We start from the raw sequence: 9,457 nt of genomic DNA on the forward strand, positions 1-9,457 counted from the left end.
CCCAGTTAGTCCATTCAAAGGACGATGAACTGATTAGGTTCCATCTCTTATCATCTAATCATTTACACAGAAGCTTTTGAGGAACACTCCATATACAAATCATACCACATCAGAACTGTTCATTAAAAAATGAATCATTTTGGGCTCTCTGCTCCTCCCGGTTCCACAGGAAACCACCTCTTCCTGTCTCGTGCAGTGCCAGCTGCATCTCTGAGATATGATGGTGAAGGTTGGAGTGAATGGATTTGGCTTATTGGGCGCCTGGTCACCAGGGCTGCTTTCAACTCTGGCAAAGTGGATATTGTCGCTATCAATGACCCCTTCATTGACCTCAACTACATGGTCTACCTGTTCCAGTATGATTCTACCCATAGTAAATTCCATGGCACAGTCAAGGCTGAGAACGGGAAGCTTGTTATCAATGGAAAGTCCATCTCCATCTTCCAGGAGCAAGATCCCGCCAACATCAAATGGGGTGATGCTGGTGCTGGATATGTTGTGGAGTCCACTGGTGTCTTCACTACCATGGAGAAAGCTGGGGCTCATCTGAAGGGTGGTGCCGAAAGGGTCATCATCTCTATCCCTTCTGCTGATGCCCCCGTGTTTGTGATGGTTGTGGACCATGAGAAGTATGACAACTCCCTCAAGATTGTGAGCAATGCCTCCTGTACCACCAACTGCTTAGCCCCCCTGGCCAAGGTCATCCATGACAACTTTGGCATTGTGGAAGGACTCATGACCACAGTCCATGCCATCACTGCTACTCAGAAGACTGTGGATGGCTCCTCCGGGAAACTGTGGCTTGATGGCCGTGGGGCTTCCCAGCATATCATCCCTGCATCCACTGGTGCTGCCAAGGCTGTGGGCAAGGTCATCCCTGAACTGAATGGGAAGCTCACTGGCATGTCTTTCCATGTGCCCACTCCCAATGTGTCAGTTGTGGATCTGACCTGAAGCCTGGAGAAAGCTGCCAAATAAGATGACATCAAGAAGGTGGTGAAGCAGGCATCAGAGGGCCCCCTCAAGGGCATCCTGGGCTACACAAAGGACCAGGTTGTCTCCTGCGACTTTAATAGTGATACCCACTCTTCCACTTTTGATGCTGGGGCCGGCATTGCCCTCAATGACCACTTTGTTAAGCTCATTTCCTGGTATGATAATGAATTTGGCTACAGCAACAGGGTAGTGGACCTTATGATCCACATGGCCTCCAAGGAGTAAGAGCCCCTGGACTACCTGCCCCAGCAAGAACATAGGAAGAGAGAGGCCCTCAGCTGCTGGGGAGTCCCTGACTCAGTCCCTCAACACACTTAGAATCTTCCTCCCTCCCAATTTCCATCCTAGATCCCCTGAAGAAGGGGAGGGGCTTAGGAAGCCCTACTGTCACATACCATCAATAAAGTTCACTGCACCCAGCCAAAAAAAAAAAAAAAAAGAATCATTTTGCCTGGAGCAGTGATACACTCCTGTGATCCCAGCAGCTAGGGAGGCTGAGGCAGGAGGATCATGACTTCCAAGCCAGCCTCAGCAAAAGTGAGGTGCTAAGCAAGTCAGTAAGACATTGTCTCTAAATGAAATACAAAATGGGGTTGGAGATGTGGTTCAGTGGTTGAGTGCCACTGAGTTTAATCTCTGGTACCCCCCCCCCCAAAAAAAGTCACTTTCCTTAATTATAAAAGTCTTTGGTGCATTAAAGTTTTGCTTATTTATCAACTTAGTTTGTATTTTAAGGATTTTTATATCATAAAAATCAACCTTAAATTCATATCTAGTTCTGCACCCTGGAAACATCTCAGATAGTCTTTCTTCAGGGAATATAGGTTTTATTCCTTCTTTTGGAAGCTCAAATAAGGTAGAATAAAAAGAAATAATCATAGATTCTAACAGAATATTTTAAAAAAGGAAGCCAGTATGAGAGTCAGTGGGATTGTTATGTAAAGAAGGTGTAAATGAACTTCTTTTACATAAAAAAGAAATTTTAGAAAGGCTAAATAGATTCCCCACAATCGTCTTGCTAGAAGAAAATGTCAGAGAAATTCCTATACTTGGATCTATCCTTGAAATGGGCCATTAGCAATATCATACTGATTGGGGAAATGCTTTTGTCAATGATTTATACCTTAATATGAATTAATCACTTAGGACTAAAGACATCAAAATGTTCTTATTAAGCCATCAACCAATTTTTTAAAATATGTAATTCATATTAGCTGGTACTTGCATCACATTTTATAAGTGGCTGACATTCATTTAGTTGTTTTTTTTATTTCATCTCTGAGAGGTGAAATGTCATAGATGATGGAATCTTATTTCAAGACTAAAATGTAGTGCAAGAGAAATGTTGAATGCCATTTCATTTAGAAATTACAAATAAATGTCATCCTTTGTCAGGAATCATGATTACTTCTTGACTCTCAAGTCATTTAACTCATAAGAAAGATTCTCATAATTATTGATAAACAAAAATAAATGTCAAAATCTTAGTTCCCAAAATATTCTTTACAGAGCAGATAATATTTTAATGCTTTGCACAGAAAGCACATGTAATATATTCAATAAACTATCATTATTATTGATGAACTCATGTGTATTGGATACTCTGGGAAACAATTCTAGATGGGCTTCTTGCATTTCTTAAAATATTTTGAAGTCACATTAACAAATTCTTTCTTTATATTAAGGATATTTAAAACATAGCCTTGAAATATAGATAGGATATCTCCTTGTGGATAAGGAGACATGCTTTTGTTTCCTGATCAGAAAATTAAAACAATGCCTCCCTCCAGGTAAATACTGGACATGTTTTCTTATAGTCCCTTATAAATTGTGTTTCCCGAACTTGATTTTCCTCAGCTATAACCTGATGCCAATATTTGTACAATGAACCAATTGCTTCTAGTTGTCCCCAATGAAATTGGGAGTGGGAAAAAGATCAGGCCATGAGAACATGAAGTTCTTGTTGCCAACTGTGAGTAATATGAGTAATAAGGACCTGTATCTCAGACCTGGGTGTCATGTTTTCTGGTGTCCCTGAAGGATATATGAGAAGCTAACTTGTTAGCTTACAGTAGGGGAAAACTAAGACCCTTCAAAGTTTTTCTTACTCTCTCTAGTGAAGACCTAAGCTGAATAATATTCTTTGTCTCCATCTATACATTTTGTGTCATACCATCTAAAAGGCAAGACAATTCCAGCTTTCTATTTTTCACTATGATACCAACTTCAGTATCCATAACCAAACTTGTATTTACTGAAAGCTCACACTTTTCATCTTTTTGAAACGTGCCATTTTCTTTTATTAAAAGTTGTGTACTCAATAGGTAAGCTTAGGGAATAATAGATGTTCACTGAATTAGACAAGGGAATGAAGGGAAGGGAAGGGAGATGGGGATGGGAAAGACAGTAGAATGAATTGGACATAACATTTCAGTGTTCATATATGAGTACATAACCAATGTAACTCCACAACATGTCCAACTGCAAGAATGGGAAGTTACACTCCAAGTATGTATGATATGTCAAAATACATTCTACTGTCATGTGCAGCTAAAGGAACAAATAAATTAAAAAAAAAATGTGTACTGAATTATCACTGAATAAGTAAATTTATATAAATGAACTAATTTAATCTTCTCCAAAACCCTGAGCAATATTGTCACATAAGTTTCTTTCTGAAAACAATGATAATCAAAAAGTAACAATAACATAACCAAGAATACCCAGTCAATAAATATTTTCTTCTCACAACCAGCACCTTGCATATTACCTAGCTACTTTAAAAAAATAAATACACTTTTGTGTCGTACATGTGAGAAAATTATTTAATATATGCTATAAATCTCCATAAAGAATTTCATTGATATCATATATAATATTTTGGAATTATTTATCAATATTATCAGAAAGATGCTTTTTCTGTGAATTCAAAGATTATTGGCAAATTAAGAAGTTATTCTGAATAAAATATAACATAACATCATTCAATATATTTTTAAATATGTCAATAAAACACTACATATTAAAACTAGGGGGATGCAAATGAAGGAATATATGAATCTTCAAAATAGTTTCTAATCATCTTCTGTATTTCAGACATATCTGTTGTGATATTTCCTTTTTCATATTACATTTTGGTAATTTGAGTTTTCTTTTTGTCTTCATTAGCATGGCCAGGGGTTGATCTATTTTATTTATTTTTTCAAAGAACCAACTTTTTGTTTTGTCAATTTTTTCAATTGTTTCTTTTGTTTCAATTTTATTAATTTCAGCTCTAATTTTAATTATTTCATGTCTTCTACTGCTTTTGATGTTGATTTTTTTTTCTTATTTTTCAGGGGCTTTGAGATGTAGTGTTAAGTCATTTATTTGTTGACTTTTTATTCTTTTAATGAATGCATTCAATGCAATAAACTTTTCTCTTCATACTCCTTCATAGTGTCCCAGAGATTTTGATATGTAGTATCAGTGTTCTCATTTACCCCAAAGAATTTTTTTTATTTCATTCTTGATTTCTTCTACTATCTATTTATCATTCAATTGTGTAATATATCTGTGAAGATGACCTTCTTTGGGATCAGGGACTTTGCACACATGATTAACTTAACATGAAATCAGTCCTACACATAAAGGTCATTTTCTACTTGTCTTCATTTAATTACAGGTACTCTATAATTTATAATTTTAATATAATTCTGGCCTATAGGCAAACATCATATAATTATTTTTCCACTGATATTTTTAATTAAAAATGAGCATGTTTATAGCATAACTCAAGTTCTTGATTTTGATTACTGTTGAATTACTGTGAAGAACATAAGTTTAATGCATGTGTTTATTTGATAGTTTCTTTAGTTCTCTATGAATTCTGTATTGCTTATTCTTTTTTTATCATAGTAAACTTATGTTTTGAATAATGTCATATTTTGCAAAGAAACAGTAAAAATAACCAGTCACAAAACGTATGAAAATTATGTTTTAGCTTTAAATATAAAATTTACACACAAAAGAAAAATTGAAGAATATCCAGAAGTTACAAAAAAAACCCCAACAAATTAAACACTAGAAACAAAACAAATAATACATTGTGGCAGAAATTATTTTAATAGAAAAGTATGAAAAAAGAAGGTGATGGAAGAAAGAAAATGAGGAGGAGGAGAGGCAGGGAGAAACTGCTGAGAGCCATTAGCCAAGTAGGTAAGACAATTTCCTGGTAATAGCTGGTCATTTTTAATGTCTACCTTGTCACATACATTCTTTATACATAGTGTACAACTTATAAGTGATTGACTTGTTATATCTCTCTGAAGAGAGAAATTTTTATTGGTCCATGAGTGAGTAGTACCCACATTTCTAGGCTGGCTTCCTTTCTAGAGAGAGACTTAACTGCCACTCATTTGCTATTTCCTAAATTAGTTTCCATTATAATGAATTTTCCAGCAAGAATAAAAACAGATATTTGTTTCTTTGTACTATTTTTTTAATTGCGATATCATGTTATTATTTGCAAAGTTTTTATATTGCAAATTCACATATTACCACACTTGTCTTTTCTGTCTAGGTCCTGTGCCCTGTATATCCATAATAATTCTGGTTGTAGATATTTGTTCAGTAATATTTCATACTTGTACCTCTGCTTGTCACTATGGTATACACCTCTAATCCCAAATATCCAGGAAGCTGAGACCAGAGGATGGAAAGTTTGAAGCCAGCTTGAGCAACATAGCAAGACCCCATCAAAAAAGAACAACAAGGAGGAGGAGGAGGAGGAGGAGAAGGAGGAGGAGGAGGAGGAGGAGGAGGAGGAGGGGGAGGAAAGTACCTAATTTATATAGGTATGAGAAAATTTTATTTTGAGCAAAGATTGATAAAACTCTGAAAGTATAGTCAGAAAAATAAAAATTGTAGATCTTGAAACTTTGGGGAAAAGTAGATTAATCTAAAAATACATTTCATTTTAACAGTAAAATAATGTTTTTTCATCTTTTTTTTTGTATTTAGGGTTCAGTTAATGTTGATTACATAGCAGAACTGTGACAAACCCTCTTATACATCTGTTGATTCTGTTGTTCTTTTTGTGCTTTTGAGGGTAGTGATACATTCAGAATTTTAAGTAAATTGCTGGGATAGACATCAGTAGGAATCTCCTTTGTTTTACCTGTGTTTTCATACTTGGTCAACAATTTTGCTGCTGAATTCCACATTTTATAAATACATTTGGGCCACATGTACCCAAGCCTGGAGCACCCTAGCTTCTCTATATCTTACAGGAAAATTGCAAGGACCTTCCACTTCTTATACAGTCCTGGTAATTGGCCTTTGGACAATTAGGGACTAAGAAAGCCCCAAATTAGACTAGGTGCTCACTTCAGTTTTGGAATATACCTTTTTACAAGGTATTTTAAATGTACCATTCCCATCACATTAGAAATTAGGTGAATGAGCAAGGAGTCTGTACTCACAAAATGCTACTATAAATTAAGCGGTTTATTTTCCTTCCCTTAATTTTATTGGTAGAAGCATAGTGAAAATTCCAGGGACAGAGTATAAAGGGAGTAAAGATTTGACTATTAAAATATGTTCATATTAAAGTACTCTCATCCAACACCGCTTCCCCCCTTTTTTTGTACTGGATATTGAACCCAGAGGGGCTTTGCCACTGAGTCCTTTTTATTATTATCATTATTTTTTTTAAGGCAGAATCTTGCTAAGTTGCTGAGGGTTTCTCTAAGTTACTAAGACTGTCCTAGAACTTGGAATTCTCCTGTGTCAGCCTCCCAAGTCACTGTGATACAGGTATTTATACTGTGTCCTGATAAAATTCTTCCTGATATATTTAATATTTGGGGTCAACTGTAACTTGAAGGTTGAGAGTGAGATTCACACTTATTATTGGCATCAGTGTTCTATAACATACCTGTTCTCTAGTTTTTATAAACTTGTCCAAATCTAATGGGACTCAAGTAGAATTATTTTTTTCTTACTCACCTAGGTACAATTTATTTGTTTTTTTCTGTGTCAAAAAACTATTCCTCATACAGTTTTGGGGGACATTATCTATTATCTAGTTATTCTGCCTAAGTCACAGTGGTCATGTGTTTGTTCTTAAGCTGTAGTTTTTTCATTATTTTTGGCTCTAAAATATGCTTTAAAGCTCCCTCTTTCAATGATACATTGCCCTCTCTTTCAAATTTTCTCCATTAATATGATCAACTAACTCGACCCCAATGTGTATATATTTTATGTTCTAGAAATACAGTTAAAACTCTATAATTTCATTGTTTTTCTTCATTTCTAAGATCTTTTCCTTCTAAGGGGTAAGGTCTCACGTAGGTCTCACCTACCACTATATTTGCATCACTTCATTCTTCCACAGAGTGGTCGCTCTGGCTTGCTCCATTATCTAGCTGTCAGCACCTTGTTCAAGCTGAAAACACTCTTAGATTTGTAATGCCACATCTCCAGTGCCTTCAGTATGACTTTTAATATTACAGTCAAAGTGAATTATTTAATACAAAGAATTCCCACTTATTGAACAGCCAGTATTTAAGACTCCAATTTCTCTATGCAGTTGCTAATATCCATAAAGACCCTATAATTAAAACATCATTGATTCTCATTTTCAATATTAAAAAATGAGGTTCAGAAAAGTAAAATAATATGACCATGTTCAAATTTATTGTACATAGCTAATATTTGAAATCACATCTGCCTAAAACCAAATATTATGCTTGCTTGTAACAATTCCCATTAATATTTTTATTCTTGTTTTTACGTATTTATGGTAAAAAAAAATTCCATGCATTTTAAATTTTTCTCCATTTTTGCTTTCAATTTGTGTGTGTGTGAGTGTGTGTGTGTGTGTGTGTGTGTATGTGTGTGTGTGGTGCTGAGGATTGAACCCAGGGCCTTGTGCATTCACACCAAACACTGTACAAACCAAGCTATATCCTCAGCCCTAATTTTCCTACATTTTTGAAGAGTCAATATCCATTAAGTTATTTTTGATATAGTTTTGATTTTTTTCAGCATTGTTACATGAAAGATATTTGGTTACAGACTTTTATGCAAATTGAATATATTTTCAAGTTAATATACATCTATATAGTTTGATGATGGTAATTGTCCACAAATGAGTTCTTGCTCCAAAAATTTTTTAAAGCATTAGAAACACCTATCATGACCAGAAAATTTGTAACCTTTATCATTACTATACTATTTTAATTGAGAACTAGATAAAATTTAAGTATGTCTTATCTAAATTAGACCCTTTTTTTACATTATGATCATAAAAATCCCATTAGCAGCAATATAATATTACTTTCAACTCATATATTTTAAGAAATCTTTATTTCCAGCAAAATGTGTTAATTTGAGCAAATTCATCATAGTGTCCTAATACAAGTTTTTCTAAAGGAAATTTGCACATCAGGGTTATCAGGAATTGTCAACAAATCAGAAAATTTAAGGAGAAAGAGTGAAACATGAGATGGATTTTCCTTCCATCAGGTGAGCCTGAATTGGACAAGAGTCTCCATCAAAACTTTGAGCTATGGGTTTTCATCCTGATTTTAAGGCTCCTTCCCAGATCACAAAAACAGATCAATTAAGCTACTCTCACCACCTCCTTTCTGTTACAGAACTGAAACTGTAGAAAACAAATGTGTGGATTGCTATTCTGTTTTCCACTTAAAAGTTGTGCCAAAGTTGGGTGCACTCATGCTTTTCTCTTGGAATGAAATCACAGCAGTTGATTTTACAGGTACCTCTTGATGATTTGTCAGATTGTGTAAACTCTGTCATTTTAATGCATTCTGGAGAGATTAGCTTGTGAATGTTTGTCTTTAGGCATCTTCTAAATGATTAAACAAAAGCATTTGCAGGAATTTTCTAGTCCTTACTTCCTTTGGGACATTTAGTTTTCAGTCTTCCTTTTTACCTAAAGGGCAAGTGATAACCAAGAATTACATGCAAAACCAACACAAAATGATTCTGGTGTCCTCCTTAATATGGGAATTTACAGGCTCACTTTAGTATTTTTCCTTATGGAACCAACCCATAATTATTTGCTGAGGAAATCTTTTGGATCTGCTGATAAGCACTCCCTTGTCCCACTTTTGTGCTATGGTTGAATAGCAGTCTACTCAGGGAGAAGTAAGAGTTAGACCCTTCAACTCTCAAAAGAGGATTCAATCATTCATGCAACAAATTTTTATTGAATGCCAGCCATATGCCAAACACACTGTTCAGGTTACTTAGATTGTATCAGTGAATAAAAAGACAAAAATACTTGCCCTTGTGAAGGAGATCAGTATGGCTGAAAAAACTTAAAACAAAATACTGGGGCTGCAATTATCTTGCAACACAAGATACTCAATCCAACTATTTCTGAAAGCCTATATCCCAGAAAGCACAGTAGCACATTTATCAGAAGTGTGGTTGAGAAAAATTATGTTTGCTT

At 35.0% G+C, this 9,457-nt stretch overlaps 1 pseudogene; it reads left to right on the top strand.

The window, feature by feature from the left end:
- The first annotated feature begins 220 nt into the window (after nt 1-220).
- LOC143399460 (glyceraldehyde-3-phosphate dehydrogenase pseudogene) lies at nt 221-1,267 on the top strand (annotated as a pseudogene).
- Nucleotides 1,268-9,457: the final 8,190 nt, after the last annotated feature.

This window comes from Callospermophilus lateralis, chromosome 5 (assembly GCF_048772815.1).
Source record: "Callospermophilus lateralis isolate mCalLat2 chromosome 5, mCalLat2.hap1, whole genome shotgun sequence".
In the NCBI taxonomy this organism is placed as follows: Eukaryota; Metazoa; Chordata; class Mammalia; order Rodentia; family Sciuridae; genus Callospermophilus; species Callospermophilus lateralis.